We start from the raw sequence: 15339 nt of genomic DNA, 5'->3' as shown, positions 1-15339 counted from the left end.
CTTGGCAGACCCTGGTAGGAAAGGAGAGCCAGAGAATGGAAATGGAACAAAACGGATACTTGAAAGTATCTTGTTGAGGCTGGGTGAGGTGGCTCAAGCCTGTAATCCCAGCACTTTGGGAGGCTGAGGTGGGTGGATCATGAAGTCAGGGGTTTGAGACCAGCCTGGCCAACATAGTGAAACCCGGTCTCTACAAAAAATACAAAAATAGCCAGGTGTGGTGGTGTGCACCTGTAATCCCAGCTACTTGGGAGTCTGAGGCAGGAGAGTCACTTGAACCTGGGAGGCGGAGGTTGCAGTGAGCCTGGACTGCGCCATTGCACTCCAGAGCAAGACTCCGTCTCAAAAAAAAAAGAAAGTATCTTGTTGAGTGACTGAATGAAAGAGCCACAGGGGGAACCTAGGAAGAAAGCAGGGCAGGGGGTTCATCTACACTGGAATAAGGGTCTCGGGTGGGGGTCAGATGACTTGTGTCTCTTCCATCATGTGTCTCATGAGACCTAGTTCTGCCCCAGCTCTGCCATTGCTGCGTAAGCTTGGGAAGCTTATTTTGCTCCTCTGGGCCTCAGTGCCCCATCTATAAAATGGGGCAAATAATCCTCTCTTTGCACCCCAGGGGCTTTGAGACGTGAAAAGGAATGTATCTGTCAATATCCAGAGATATCCAATCTGTGCTGGATGACCTTGACCAAATCACATTCCCTCTCTGTGCCAATTCACCCCTGGGCCTTGGTTTGTCCTTCTGAAAAATGGCTGATCATCTTGGAGGATCTTTCCATCTCCTCCATGTCACCTCTTCTCAGCAGTGCTCTCTGATTCTCTCAGGCTTCCGTTAGGGGTCCTTCTAAATGCACTCTCAGCCTCCTGTCTGCCCACCGGGCACCTGCTTGCCCAATGAATATCTTGCTCACTAGCCTGGTGCTTCTGAGGTCAGGACCACGTCTTGCTAGTGTTCCCTGCACCCAGTACAGTGTTAGAATGTAGTAAGTGCTCAGTATGCTTGTTCAATGAATGAAGGTTGACTGAATCAACCACAGAGATGATCAGAGTCTCCTTTACAGATGGGGAAACTGAGGCACTGAGCAATGATCTCCCTGCGTGCCATGGCAAGGGGAGGCCGCCACCCGACATGGGCATCGGGAAAGTGGGGCCGAGGCCAGTCTTTGACAAAAGTGACTCAGCAGCCGGCGGCTGGCGTGGGCTGTGGAATTTCTAAGCATCCCCTCACATCCTGAGCGAACGGGCGATGGGAGGGAGTAAGCAGAGGGAAAAGAAGAAAAACAAGAAACTTGGGGGAAAAGAAAGAGAGAGGGGGGAAAAAACTGAAATTGAAAACAGACGCACGCGTCCACCCTCCCTGCCCCGCCGCCCCCCCCTTCTCCCAGCTGGGCCAATCAGAAGCCACCCTGCAGCCTTTCCCCCAAAGTGGCGGGGGAAGTGGGGGGGCATGGAAGCCCACAGTGGTGTGAGCTCCTGAGGCTGCCAGCAGCCAGCAGTGACTGCCCGCCCTATCTGGGACCCAGGATCGCTCTGTGAGCAACTTGGAGCCAGAGAGGAGATCAACAAGGAGGAGGAGAGAGCCGGCCCCTCAGCCCTGCTGCCCAGCAGCAGCCTGCGCTCGCCCTGCCCAACGCAGACAGCCAGACCCAGGGCGGCCCCTCTGGCGGCTCTGCTCCTCCCGAAGGATGCTTGGGGAGTGAGGCGAAGCTGGGCCGCTTCTCTCCCCTGCAGCAGCCCCCTTCCTCCATCCCTCTGTTCTCCTGAGCCTTCAGGAGCCTGCACCGGTCCTGCCTGTCCTTCTACTCAGCTGTTACCCACTCTGGGACCAGCAGTCTTTCTGATAACTGGGAGAGGGCAGTAAGGAGGACTTCCTGGAGGGGGTGACTGTCCAGAGCCTGGAACTGTGCCCACACCAGAAGCCATCAGCAGCAAGGTAAGTGCTGGAAAAAGTGGGAACCCCAGCCCCATGCCCTGTCCCTTTGCCCTAACCTGCATCTCTTCGAGTAGGTAAAAAAAAAAAAAAAAAAAAAAAAGGGAAGATATTTTTAACAAAACAAGATGAGAGGAGGCTGGGAGACTGTGGGTGATGTCAGGGCTGGAGGAGCCAGTTTTCTCCTTTCCCCTGCTCTGGGTTGAGTGGCCTCCACCTCATCATCCCTGCTGCTCCTGCCTTCATCAAACAATCCTCAGGGGTTTCTGGGTGCTGACTGGGGGCCTCCAAAGTACAGCACAGTCAATGGGGAGTGAGGAGAGCTGGGAAGAGCGGGAGAGGGGAATTGGGAGAAGGTAGGCAGGGTACACAGAAAGCAGGGGACTGGGGACCTCAGGACCATAGCCGCTGTTCCTTGGCCCAAGCCTTGTTTCTAAGAATCAGTCTGGCTTTAGGCCAGTCAGCCGCCAGGCAACCTTTGGGGATTTAAATGGATTTGCAAATTTTCTAGATTCTTAAGATATCCTTCTAAACCCCCAGCAGCTAGAAAAGTTTGAGGGCTAGGAAAGTTCGAGGGTGATGGGAGGCCATGGCAACCCCCTAGCGGTCATGCTGCTGGGTCTGGGGGCTGGGACCTGGCTGTCAGATCTGGGGGCTCCTCTGTGAAGAAGGGGTCAGCCACTGGGCCATTTCCTTTGGTCCCAGGCAGCTGCTCAGGCCTCCTCGTTGTCTCCCTCCTTCTGGACTCTACCCCTTCTCCATGCCGTTCTAAAGCATAAATCCAATCACACCACCTCCCTGCCCAGGATCCGCCTATGGCTCCCCAGTGCCTGGAGAAAGTCCCAGCTCCTAACAGAGGCTGCCACTGCTTGACACTTACTGCACGCCGCAACTGTGCTGAGTGCTTTATGAGACTGATCTCATGTAATGCTCACCAGCAACCCCAGAGGCAGTGAATGTTTTTACCTCCGTTTTATACATGAGGAACTTGAGGCTCACGCAGCCACATAACTGTAGCCACACAGCTAGTAAGTGGCACAGCCTGGAGAGGTTGGAATCTCCCCGTGCCCCATTACTCCAAACTTGGGCCTTTTGTTCCCGCCAGTCAGATCCCAGAATTCCCAGAAGGAATGCGCACCATCCTGCTTGTGGGCATTTGCCCTCCCTCTTCCCCCTTTCTGGAATGCCCTTCCTCATCACTTTTCTTTCAGGGATATTCCATACACCACCTCTTCCAGGCAGCCTTCCTAGGTTCTTCGTGTCTTCCAAGTGCTAGCCATGCACTTTGTGCTGAAGCCATGTTACTTGGCCCTCCCCTGTTGGTGATCTGTTTATGTTGTGTTTGTTCATCAGAGATTGTTCAGGCCCCAGCAGTCAGAACTGAGGCCGCACTTTCTGCTGGGGAAAGGTTTAAGGTTTCCCCATCCTGTGCTCTGCCCCAAGTGCCCAGCCCTGGATAGGCAGTGCGGCTGAAAAAATGTCCTGGTGAAAGGGAGGAGGAGCTCACTGAAGACCTTCTGCTCCCAAGTGTGAGACTAGAACCCAGGCCTCCAGCCTTCTCACAGGTGCCCTTCCAGGACATCGTGTGGCTACTCCAGGCAGCATTCCTCCATTGCAAGCAGGGAGGAGTATCTCTGCTTCCCTCTGTGACCTCCCGATTGCACAGAGGCCTCTAGTGACAAGTTCTGAAGTCATGCAGTCCTCCCCTGTCTCCAAGCAGGAGACCCTGAATCCACAGCCTTCAGGGACATACAGTCCCTGAACACCTACCTCATGCAGGCATAGAGCCTGGTACTTCACACACCTTGGAGTCCTCATGGCAAGTTTTTGAAATCAATGTTATTACCTACTTTTTGTAGATGAGGAAGCTGAGATCTGGAGAGGCTAAGTGACTTTCCCAGGGCCATACGGTGAGTTAAGGTGGTGTTTAGGCTGAAGTCTGCCTGACTCTAAAGGCTTACCTCGTGCTCCCCGGGAAGCTCCCAGTCAGAGGGAAGAATCTCCATCCTCCTGCAGAGCCTGCTCCTGGCTTCAGCACCTTCCCCAGCAGAAAGTGCAGCCTCAGGTCTGACTGCTCCAAGGTCTGCCCGGGCCCTGGCTTGGTCTTGAGAGAGGAAAGAGACCATCTGGTCAGCACCCTCCTCCCAGACAGCAGTTATCAGCAGCCCCCCTCCTCTGCGGGAAGAAGAGCTGGGACTTATAATTGCCCACAGATGTGGGGCAGGCAGTGGAAAGCACCGTGGATCCAGAGTCAGGAGACCCAGTGCTTGCCCTGGCTCGATTTAAATCCACCGTGTGGCCAACCTCAGACCCCCCACATCCCATCTCTGGGCTCCTTCTGTAGCTGGGAGGCAGTGAGCGCTGTGGGTAACCAGCACCAGGCTTGGGCATCAGATGACTATGCATTGACCCCGAGTCAGTTTCTGGCTGACTGTGTGACCCCGGGGCAGCACCTTGCCTCTCTGGGCCTCAATCTCCTTCTCTGTGAGCAGCAGGACCGTGTGTGGGCTCCATGAGACAACAGCATTGGCAAGGTGCTTACCACAGTTCCTGCACTTCACAGCTGGACCTCTGGCCACTGGCTGAGAGAACCACTGCTCTCCTGGCCTCCTGCATTGGAACACTTGGCTGTGAAATTAATCTGCAACCTGCAAAAGGCTCTGCCCACGGAAGGGACCTGGACACCATGTATGTTCCAAAGATCCGTGTCCGTCCTCCAGGCACAGGCCACAGTCTGACTCTGAGACCAGCTGCCTTCTAGGCTAAAGGAGGGTGCTCTGGGCATTGGCTCAGAACAGGCTGCTGCTGAATGCAGTGGGAAGGGAGAAAGGGATGAAAAGGTCTTCTGAAATGCCCACCCATTTCTTGCATTTGATTCAGAACCCAGTGGGCAGTGGGTTCTTGGAATGGGAATCTTTTTGGTGCCCCCTGTCTTCTGACCCAGAGCGTTAGGAGGGAAGGGAAGGGGTGTTGGGCCCCTTCCCAGGGTCAGGGCTTGTAGCACCTCAGCTGGGAAGCAGTGTGAGCATGATGATATAACAGGAACCAACTCGTTCTTAGCACTTTCTGTGTCTACTTCAATTGTGCTTTACATCTGTTACCTCAAAGTTGCTGCTGTATTCCTCAGCACTTGGAACATGCTGGGCATTCAGGACATTCTTAATAAATATTTACTGGATTAATTTAACCATCGAGGCTGGGCACGGTGGCTCACACATGTAATCCCTGCACTTTGGGAGGCCGAGGCGGGTGGATCACCCGAGGTCTGGAGTTTGAGACCAGCCTGGCCAACATGGTGAAACCCTGTCTCTACTAAAAATACAAAAATTAGCGAGACGTGGTGGCGCGCACCTGTATCCCAGCTACTCAGGAGGCTGAGGCACTAGAATTGCTTGAATCCAGGAGGCGGAGATTGCAGTGAGCCTAAGCGACAGGGCAAGACTGTCTCAAAATAAATAAATAAATAAATAAATAAATAAATAAACCGTCACAGCAACCTCAAAATTAGATATATAAACTCTCCCCACTTTTTTTTTTTTTTTTTGAGATGGAGTCTCACTCTGTTGCCCAGGCTGGAGTGCAATGGTATGATCTTGGCTCACCGCAACCTCCGCTTCCCAAGCTCAAGTGATTCTCCTGCCTCAGCCTCCCAAGTAGCTGGGATTACAGGCGTGTGCGCCACCATGCCCAGCTAATTTTTATATTTTTAGTACAGATGGGGTTTCACCGTGTTGGCCAGGCTGGTCTCGAACTACCTGACCTCAAGTGATCCGCCTGCCTCAGACTCCCAAAGTGCTGGGATTACAGGCGTGAGCCACCGCACCCAGCTAAACTCTCCCCATTTTACAGGTGAGAAAGTGCGCAGAGTCAGTTGCCTAAAGTCCCACAGCTCGGAAGTGGCGGAGCTGGGATTTGCACCTGGGTGTTTCTGACTCCAGATCCCCTTGATGAGAGGCTGGATGGGGCCTGGGATGCCCCTGGGGATCCAGTGTAAACCCTGAGAATGTGCCTCAGCTGTGGGGGCCCTCAGCATTCCAGAGGTAGTCATCAGACCCTAGAACCCTATGGGACTGTGCACAAATCGTTCCCTTCTGGGGCCTCAGTTTTCCCATCAGTCAAACAAGGAGGTTGACCCAGATGATGGTAAATCTTTCTTCCAGCCCTAAAACAATTTCAGGATTCCAAGCCATGCCAGCCCAGATTGGCAGCTGCACAAGCCTTGCTGTGTACTCAGGGATCATGCATATTTAATTTCACAATGAAAGGGTTTTTTTCTTACCCTTTTTCTACACATTACAGAAAGAGGTCAGGATCGATGACCACTAATGGAAAACTTTAACCCGCAATAACAATGAGGAACTTTCTGACAATTAGTGTGGCCCCTTAACGTGCTCAGTTTGTTGAGGAGCTCAGAGGGCTCCTACAGTTCCCACATGCCCATTTTCCTGGGATACTGAGCAGGGAGGGTCGGGGAGGAAGGCCCACTAGAGGCTGCGTGTGGATGCTGTAACCCTTTAGGTCTCTCCCAGTGCTGCGTTTTCAAACCTCATATGCTCTAATTTCAAGAGGAAGCAAGGCTTTGGCCCAGATGAGTGATGGGATCCAGAGGTGAGGGGGGAAATGGACACAGGGACCTACCTCTGGTGGGAGTGGGTGTGAAATTCGCATGCTTGTTGCTTCCAGTGTGGAAGCCCACCTCACATCCCTCCTGAGCCCTCAGGCCCAGATCCTCAGGATAAAGTCTTTCTGAACCTCCAAGCCTTAGCCCCAGAGCCCACCCTGCCCCCGCCCCCTACATCCACCACATGCTTCCTGGGGTAGCCCACCCCCAGCCTGGTGCAGGAGGCTGAAAATCAAAGTGTACTGCTTTAACCGCATTAAAATCCCCTCCTCTCCTCAGTTCAGATCAGGGCTATTTGATGTCTCAGGTGCCTGAAACCTTTTATCTGCCAGAGGTACCAGCTTCTCCGCCCTGTGATGGAGAGGGCTGTCCCTTGGGAGGGTCAGGGGGTCTGAAAGTTCCTGAATGTCAGAGATGAAAAGGACTTTTGGGGGTCACCTGATCCAACTGCTTTATTGTATGGATGGGAACTAAGGTCCAGAGAGGGGAAGGGTTGCACCTAAGGTCCGTACAGATCATTGGTGATGACCTGAGCCTGGGACCTGGGCTCGCCTTTGTTCCACCATCTCTCTGAAGGCCTGGAGAGACCCAGCTCCACCTCTGTGGTTCAGGGCTCAGCCTCCAGGTCTGTCTGGGCTATGGGCTGAAAAGGAGCAAAGCCGTCCCAACAAGAAATGGGAATCTTCCTGGGTGGTTTGCTGGACCCCCGAGCTTTTGGCCATACCACTTCTTCATTCTAATCATAGTTTCCTCTTATAATAAAGTGGGGAGAAGCCAAGGGATGGACCCCAGAGGTCCATCCAGCTCTGCCCTTAGCCCCTGAGAGTTCCTACCATGCTTCTTGTGACTGTTTTGCCACATCCTCATTGCTGCTGCTCTGTTACCTTCCCTTCTGAGAAGTGGAAACCCAAGGGCAGTGACACCACCAGCTTCTTCACTTCTGAGGCTGAGCCTCAGTGGTTATAGGGTGGGGCAGGGTTTCCAGTTAGCCTTAGAGGGGTAGGGCTCAGCTTTCTAAACATGTCACAGAAGCCCTGGCCCCTCCTGGCCCAGAGCATTGAAGGTAAAGGTGCAGGTTTGACCTGGTGGACTGTGGGTGGCTCCCATCTCACCTGTATTTGTGTCCTTATCAGTGTCCAACCCAGGGCCTATCTGCTGAATGGATAGTGAAATAATCACTAGATAAATAAATGCATGTAGAGATGCATAAATGGATTGGTGGGTGGGTGGATGGATGGATGGATGGATGGATAAATCGATGGAGACAGACAGATGGCCTCCCCTTTAGTCCAGGGCACAGAGATGGCTTCATGAGTACTCATCCTCCTGAGGGCCCCATGCTTAGAAGGGCCTATGTTTGGTTTAATGCTCTGCAGTCATCATTTTGAAATTGTTAATAATTTTTAACAAAGAGCCCTGCATTTCCATTTTGTGCTTGCCCCACAAATTATGTAGCTTGTCCTGCCAAGGAGTTCAGGCTGAGTTTGGGACGGCTTCATCCCCAACACTGGCCTTGCAACCTCCACTGTCCCCATCCTAATCCACAGCCTCCCACTAAATGCCAGCCTGCTGGTGTCATCCTCCTGCATGGAGGCCCCCTCCCCACAGTGCCTGGAGTTACAGCATTGCCCTGCCAAGCCAGCAGCTACTACCCGCCATCACTATCAACACCTTGAAAAGTTGGTGGTCCAGAGAAAATCCTCACACAGCACCGCAGACCTTTCCTGAAGTCTCCCTGCCTCCTTCCCTGGCCTCCTGCTGCCTCCTTCCCAGGCCATCACCTACCTGTTTGCTGAAGAGCCCCAGTTTCTAGCCCAACAGATCTCTCCCTGCCATTTCTCCCAGATGCCTTTCATCTCTCCCAGAGCCCTGGCCATACCTTTCCCTGGCATCATCTGCCAAAAATCTCAAGAAACCCTGGAGGCCTAGCTCAAGGCCACCTCCCTCAGGAAGCCATACCCGCTCTCCCCACTGGAGTAATCATATACTGTTGTTAGTTACCATTTACTGGGCACCTATCATGTGCCAAGTGCTGTGCGTCATCATCTCTGGCCCTCCCAGAAATGGAAAAGGAGGTCTCCCATGCCATTTCCCAGGAAATTGGGACTCAGATAAGTTAAACTCAGAGAACTGGGGCTTGGACCCAGGAATAAGTGGCTTCCAGCTGGAACCACTGCTCCCAGCCTGGCGGGGCTCCCATCCCTGCCCTGGATGGCATCAGGCGCAGCCTGTTGGCTTCAGAGTGCCATATGTCTGTTCTGCCCTCACCAGCTCATCTCCATCACCTCCCTGGAAGGAAAGAGTCACCATTGCCTATCCATGCCAGTTCCCTAGCCTAGTGAATCCTGTGTTATTAGGAGGCAGCCGAGGGCCCAGGACTGAAGAGCTGACCCTACAGAGCCATTTAATCTCTCATATCGTGTAAGCATTTACTGAGCACCTACTGTAGGCCTAATTCCATATTAGGAAGTTGGAGAGAGTCCAGATCGTTGTTAGGTAGGTATCCTGATTTGTGGGAAGTCATATTAAAGGACTAAGACAAAAGTTCAGGAAAGAAGTAATTGACAGACAGTGGTGATTAGATGGGTCTGGCCTTAGGTTGGCCACCGAATCGCCGAGTGTGCTAGGATGAGACACTCCTCACTGAGCCTCAGGACACTGAAAAGGGCTGTTGCTACTGATTGTACCAATAATCAGCAGCTACCTCTTCCTGAGGAGCGTCTTTTGGGAGAGGCTTTCTTGCACCGTCTCATTTATCACATGCATCACTTTGCTGAGAAGCCTAGTCCCGTGGAGTCTTGGCTGTGTGCGCAAGGCCGAGTGAGTGAGTGACTTCTTCTCCCTTGAGTGAATGAATAATAATAATGTGGCCACCAACTTTGCAGAGGGCTGTGTGCCAGGCCCTATTCTAAACATTTTGCTTGTGTTAACTCCTTCAATAGCCCTGACAACCCAGTGATGAGCCCCAATCTACAGATGAGAAAACTGAGGCACAGAGGGGTGGTTAAGTGAATGACCGAAGACAGGGGTGGGAAGACAGATGCTGAGACAGTGAGAGGGTCAGTGAAACATGGGGGTTCTCTGCCCTCCTGCTCTGCCGCCCAGGAGGGCTCTGAGGGGAATCTCAATGTTTGGTAATTGGCACTGATAAGTGAAGGGTTTACTCATTAGCTAGCTACCCCTCCCCTATTTGCAGGCCCTGGGCCTGTGGGGGAAGGCTGTGTGCTGGTGGGTCAGTGTGAATGGCCCAAGGCCTGCCTGTCCCCTGCCCACTTGGCTCTGAGAACCCATTCTATTTGCGGCCCCCACCCCAGCCCATGGCTGCTCCGGGCTGGCAGCAGCCCGGGGAACAGAAGGTTTGCTTGTCTGCGCCTGCCGCACCCCCCTCCTCAGTCTCAGCCTGGGACCCCTCTCAGGGGCTCCTTTGGCTGCCAGGGCCTGGCACTCCCTGTTGCCATGGCACCGGCCGGAGATGAGGCTCTGGGGGGTGGGGGTGGGGAGGGCAGCCGCAGGATGGTGGAGGCCTGGAACTCTGCAGCTACAGAGGCCCTGGCCCTCTGCAAACAGTGGAAGGGGGTGCTGGGGCCCCCACAGGGGCAGGCCTGGACCCTGAGCACAGCAGGCCTGTGGCAGAGCCAGCCACACACCTGGGCTGATTGCCCGGATGCTGTATCCCGCAGGAGCACTGCCCCTGCCAGACCCTGGCTTTCCTAAGCAAAAACTCTCTCCTCAGCCTTGTGTGCTCACCCTCAGCCTCGCAGCGAAGTTGTGGAGTTCTATCCCTAGTCCTGGGTTCTATCCCTAGCTCGACTTTAAAATTATTGGTGACCCGGGGCAGGCCTCCCGCATACACTGCCCCTCAGTCAGAGCAGAGGCGGGACCCAGATCCCTGAGGATCTTCTCATCCCTGAGATCCTGGATTCCGTATGGACGCCGTTAGAGGGAGAACGTTTCTCTGTGGACAGATGGACAGAACTGTTTCTGGTCAGGAGACAGACAGTCTGGCATGACGGGCAAGAATTCAGGTTTTGGCAGTTGTGGTGATGCGCACCTGTAGTCCCAGCTACTCAGGAGGCTGAGGCGGGAGGATCACTTGAGCCCAGGAGTTTGAGGCTATAGTGAGCTGTGAGCTATGATCATGCCACCACACCACTGTACTCCAGCGTGGGCAACAGAGCGAGACCCTGTCTCTAAAAAAAAGAAAGAATATAGGCTTTGGAGTCAGGCCGGCCTGAGTTTGCATTCCCGTTCCTTTGCATCTTACTTATTGTGTGACCTTGGGAAAGTTACCAAAAGTCTCTGAGACTCAGTATTCTCCTCTGTAAAATGGGAATAATGAGTGTACCCCCCTCACAGGGTGGTCGTGAGGATGAAACAAAATCTCCAGATCATCTCATTTAGCAGAGTGCCTGGCTCTAAATTAGTAGGGACTTTTGTTTGTTTCCAGATTGGGGGGGATCAGAACAATAACTAGAAAGATGTCCTGTATTTGGGTAGAGGGTGGTTGGTGGATAGAAGCAAGACCAATGAGCAGAGAATACAGTGAGATAAACTGTACTCAGTGTAATTAACAATTCTCAATAGTCTGCCCTCTGAAGATTCTAAGCTGGCTAAGAATGAAATGGGCCACAGGTGAGGTGGTGAGAGCCCTGTCATGGGAGGTGTGCAATTGCAGAGAAGGTGGGGGAGATGTGAATAGGGGGAATGTACTAAGATTGTAGGGCTCTGTGAAAAATGGAGTGACTGTTTCCCACTCAAACTGTCAGCTTCAGCTTTACCCAGCTCAAAAGACAGCGTGAAAGAGTGAAAGGAGAAGTTGGGACAAAGAAGGCGAAAAGATAAGGCTGACGACTTTATTTTTTAATTTATTTTTTTGAGATGGAGTTTCACTCTTGTTGCCCAGGCTGGAGTGCAGTGGCGCGATCTCGGGTTCAAGCAATTCTCCTGACTCAGCCTCCCGAGAAGCTGGGATTACAGGCGCCTTCTACCACGCCTGGCTAATTAACTTTTATTTTTTTTTATTTGAGCTTGTTCTGTGCCAGGTACTGGGCTGTCCTTTTTGCAGGCCTCCTTATCTTTGCCTCCTGCCACAGAGGGGCTGTCTCATGGGCATTGGGCTGTGTGCTCTGGAGCCTGTCTGCCCAGTATTAAACACTGGAGACACCACTGGCAAGCTGTTGGGCAAACAATGTAAACAGTCTGTGCCTCAGTTTCTACATCTGTAAAATGAGGAAGCAGTACTGATGTCATGGGATTGTTCTGAGGACTTGGTGAGATCATTCATATAAGGAGCTTAGCATAGATAGTGGGTGATAAGTACAGCAGACCCTTGAACAATGAGGGGGCTGGGGACAGCCACCAACTGCAAAGTCGAAAATTCATGTATAGCTTTTGACTCCCCAAAAACTTAACTGCTAATAGCCAGCCTACTGTGGGCCTTACTGATAACGTAAAGTCAATTAACACATATTTTGTCTGTTATGTATATTATATACTATGTTCTTACAATAAAGTAAGCTAGATGAAAGAAAATCACAAGGAAGAGAAAATACATTCAGTTTATATTAAGTGGAAGTAGATCACTGAAAAAGTCTTCACCCTTGTCTGCACGTTAAGTAGACTGGGAAGGAGGAGGAAGAGGAAGGGTTGGCCTTGCTTTCAGGGGTGGCAGAGGCGGAGGAGGTGGAGGAGTGGAAGGGTGGGAAGGAGGTGGATGTTTCACGTGTGTGAAACATTCACGTGTTAGTGGACCTGCACAGTTCAAACCTGTGTAGTTCAAGGGTCAACTATACTAAATCAGAGGTAGCTATTATTATTATTGTTATTTTTAAGGCTGTTGGAGGCCCAGATGGGGCCGGGGTGGGTGGGGGGACTCTGGGCCAGGAATCCACAGGGCCCTGGGGGTAACCCTCAAGGCACCGCAGGAGGCAGGAAGTGCTTGCTCTGCAGCCGGTGGGCAGGGGTGTGCAGCAGGCCTCCCTCCCTCACTGACCTCCTTCTCAGGCTGCTTCCCAGCCTTCCTGGGGACCCAGGCCCCCTCCCCTGGGCCCCCAGCAGCCGTGAGGCACACACTGAGCGCTTTCCCACGCACTGTTCCAAGTAGCCAGCCGCATCGCTGCCCCCACCCCCAAGCACGCGCACTCTGACGGGTGAGGGGGTGTTTGCTGCAGGAGAGCGGGGCTCGGGCTGGGGAGATCAGCCCGTTCTTTATCAGCCTGGCCCCATTCCAGACAGATGTTTCATCTTATTTTGGACTTCCAGAAAATAGGTCATTTCTTTCCATTGTGTTCCCTGGGGAGGCCTCATGGGGAGAGGAGCACGCAGTGAGTGACGAGTGTGAGGGCCTGGCTTGGGCCCTGGGGAGCTGGAGGGGCAGCCGCCTTCCTCCCTCGGTTGTGAGGGAGCTGTCAGGGCCGGGCCGGAAGATTCTGAAAGGCTGGGCAGAGAAGCCAGCCTTTGCCTGAGGGGGATGGAGAGCAGAGGAGGGCCGGAGAGGTCACATAGGTATTTCAGAAAGGTCCCTCTGGCTGGGGTGTGAGAACAGGTGGAGGGGACAGATTGGAGGTGAGGAGATTGGCGGTGGGACAGCCAGAGGCAGCTGAGCCTGTGCTGGAGGGGTGGGTGCAGGGGGCTTAGCAGCCTTCCAGGGAACCAGCGCTATTCTTCCATCCAGTTTGGACTTCCAGAGCAGCGGGAGCACACGCCAGGCCCCATCTTAGTCGATTTCTGCTGCTTTGTGCAGGGGACTTTGTAGGTACCTGGAGAAACATAAAAAGGACCCCGGGCCTAGAAGCAGCGTGGCACAGAGAATGGCTCCAACACTGAGTGGCCTGCGCCGGGCTGCTCTCTTTCTGTAGCCCTTAGAGTGATCCCGAGGCTGGTGGGGAGGTTCGTGGTGCAGGGGTGGAGCACTGAGCCTTCTCCAACAACTGGAAGTGGAGCGAGCATAGGATTGAAGGGGGCGGGTGGGAGCCTCGGCCACTTCCCCAGTTTCTCCCCTCCACCTGTAACTGTCTCCTCACCCTCCGATCCTGCTCTCTTCTCTGGCTCCCAGGATGGGGCTCCCTGATCACATGACCCAATCACACCCACATCTCAGCCTGCTTGGGGACAGCCACATGGACCAGACTTGCCACCAGGCCCAGGCTGTGCTGCTATCCCTTTCCTACTCTTTAGCTGCTGGCGGGAGGACTTCATCCCTGGCTCCAGATGCCTCTTGCCCCCACAGACTCCCAGGCCTGGAACTGGCAGCCTTCTCTGAGCTGAGTCATGACATGGGTCCCTCCCCAGCACCCCCACCCTGAGCCCAGCATTCCAGCTCAGCACAGCTGCCTTCCCAGAGTGGAGCCCTGAGGGCCACAGCATGTCAGCCCTTAAAGTGCTCCCAAGACAGTCTTGCCCACCCTTTTGCACAGATAAGGAAACTGAGGCTCAGAGAGGGTCAGGACTGTACAGTAGTCACCCTTAGCTGCAGTTTCACTTTCTGAAGTTTCAGTTACCCCAGATCAACTGTGGTCCAAAAACATTAAATGGAAAATTCCAGAAATAAACAACTTACAAGCTTTAAATTTTGTGCTGTTCTGAGTAGTGTGATGAAATCTTGCACTGTCCTGTCTGTCCCGCCCAGGAGTGAATCATCCCTTTGTCCATATACGCTACCCACCTGTTAGTCATCAACAAAGTCCACTTCTGACATCCAGCCATCAACACCATCGTGGCTCGGTGGTCCAGGATCACTTGGAGCAGATGACCTGATCCTTCTGATAATGTCTGGAGGTCAGTAGTAGCCTAACGCTACTTCACAATGCTTACGCCATCACCTCACTTCCTCTTATCACGTAGGCACCGTGTCATTCCACGTCTTCACAAGAAGAGTGAACGATACAGTAAGATATTTTAAGAGAGAGAACACAGTCACATGACTTTTATTACAGTATATTTTTATCATTGTTTTATTATTTTATTATTATTGTTGTTCATCTCTTACTGTGCCTTATTTATAAATAAAACTTTATAATAGGTATGTATTTGTAGGGAAAAGAACATAGTATGTATGGGGTTTGGTTTTATCCAAAGTTTCAGGCATCTACTGGGGCCTTGGAATGTATTCCCTGCAGATAGGGGGGACCACTATCCTATAAGTGGGTGTCACAGCCGGGACTAGAGCCAGGTCTTCTTACTTCCCACCCCAACCCCCCTCCAAAGTCTGTCCCAGGCCTGTAAAGTGCCCCGGTACGGAGGACAGAAGACTGGACTGGGTCAGGAGCCTGGAGTCTGGCTCACTTCTCCCAACAACTTAGCAAATTACCTCCTCTGAGTCTCAGTTGCCAATCCCTGCCTGGCTGGGCTCGTGCAGAGAATGTGACTTTGAAACAAAGGTCAATGTGTGGCAGGACAGAGGTGTGCTGTGGAGAGGGCAGGGGCAGCTATAGCCTGAAGCCTGGGGCCTTGAGCCACCAGCCTCACATCTTAGCAGGGGCTGGAGGCGGGGAGCTGCGCAGGCAGGTGAGCTTCAGCCCCACTAACCACCCGAGCCCATCTTGTCTAGGCCAAAACAATGGGCCCTCTTGCTTTCCTTCCCTAAGCCTCAGTTTCCCCACAAGCACAATGGAGCACAGGAAGGCAGTTAGATCAGATAGATGATCCCTGAGGGCTCTGGCGTGCTGACATTCCAAGACTCTGACCCCATAACCCCATGGCCAGGCCTCCTCCTCCCTCAGGCATTTGGTTTATTCAGAGCATCCCAGGCCTGAGACTGCCTGCCCCCAGCATCCCCCTCTCCCTGCAG

General features: G+C 53.0%; 1 protein-coding gene across 4 annotated transcripts in view; it reads left to right on the top strand.

Moving 5' to 3' along the window:
- The first annotated feature begins 1451 nt into the window (after positions 1–1451).
- The window catches only part of PDGFRB (platelet derived growth factor receptor beta), a 42003-nt gene continuing 28115 nt past the window's right edge, over positions 1452–15339 (top strand). For 3 of the 4 annotated variants that reach the window (XM_016954031.3, XM_016954028.3, XM_016954030.3), the window contains exon 1: positions 1452–1933. The gene's annotated coding sequence lies outside the window, so the exon portion shown is untranslated. Of the gene's footprint in view, positions 1934–14178; positions 14328–15339 lie in introns of all 4 variants that reach the window. The other variant, XM_054684697.2, reaches the window with a different exon arrangement.

Source organism: Pan troglodytes, chromosome 4 (genome assembly GCF_028858775.2).
Source record: "Pan troglodytes isolate AG18354 chromosome 4, NHGRI_mPanTro3-v2.0_pri, whole genome shotgun sequence".
Classification (NCBI taxonomy): Eukaryota; Metazoa; Chordata; class Mammalia; order Primates; family Hominidae; genus Pan; species Pan troglodytes.
Note: the sequence above shows the minus strand (reverse complement) of the source record. Positions and strands in the feature narration are given on the sequence as shown.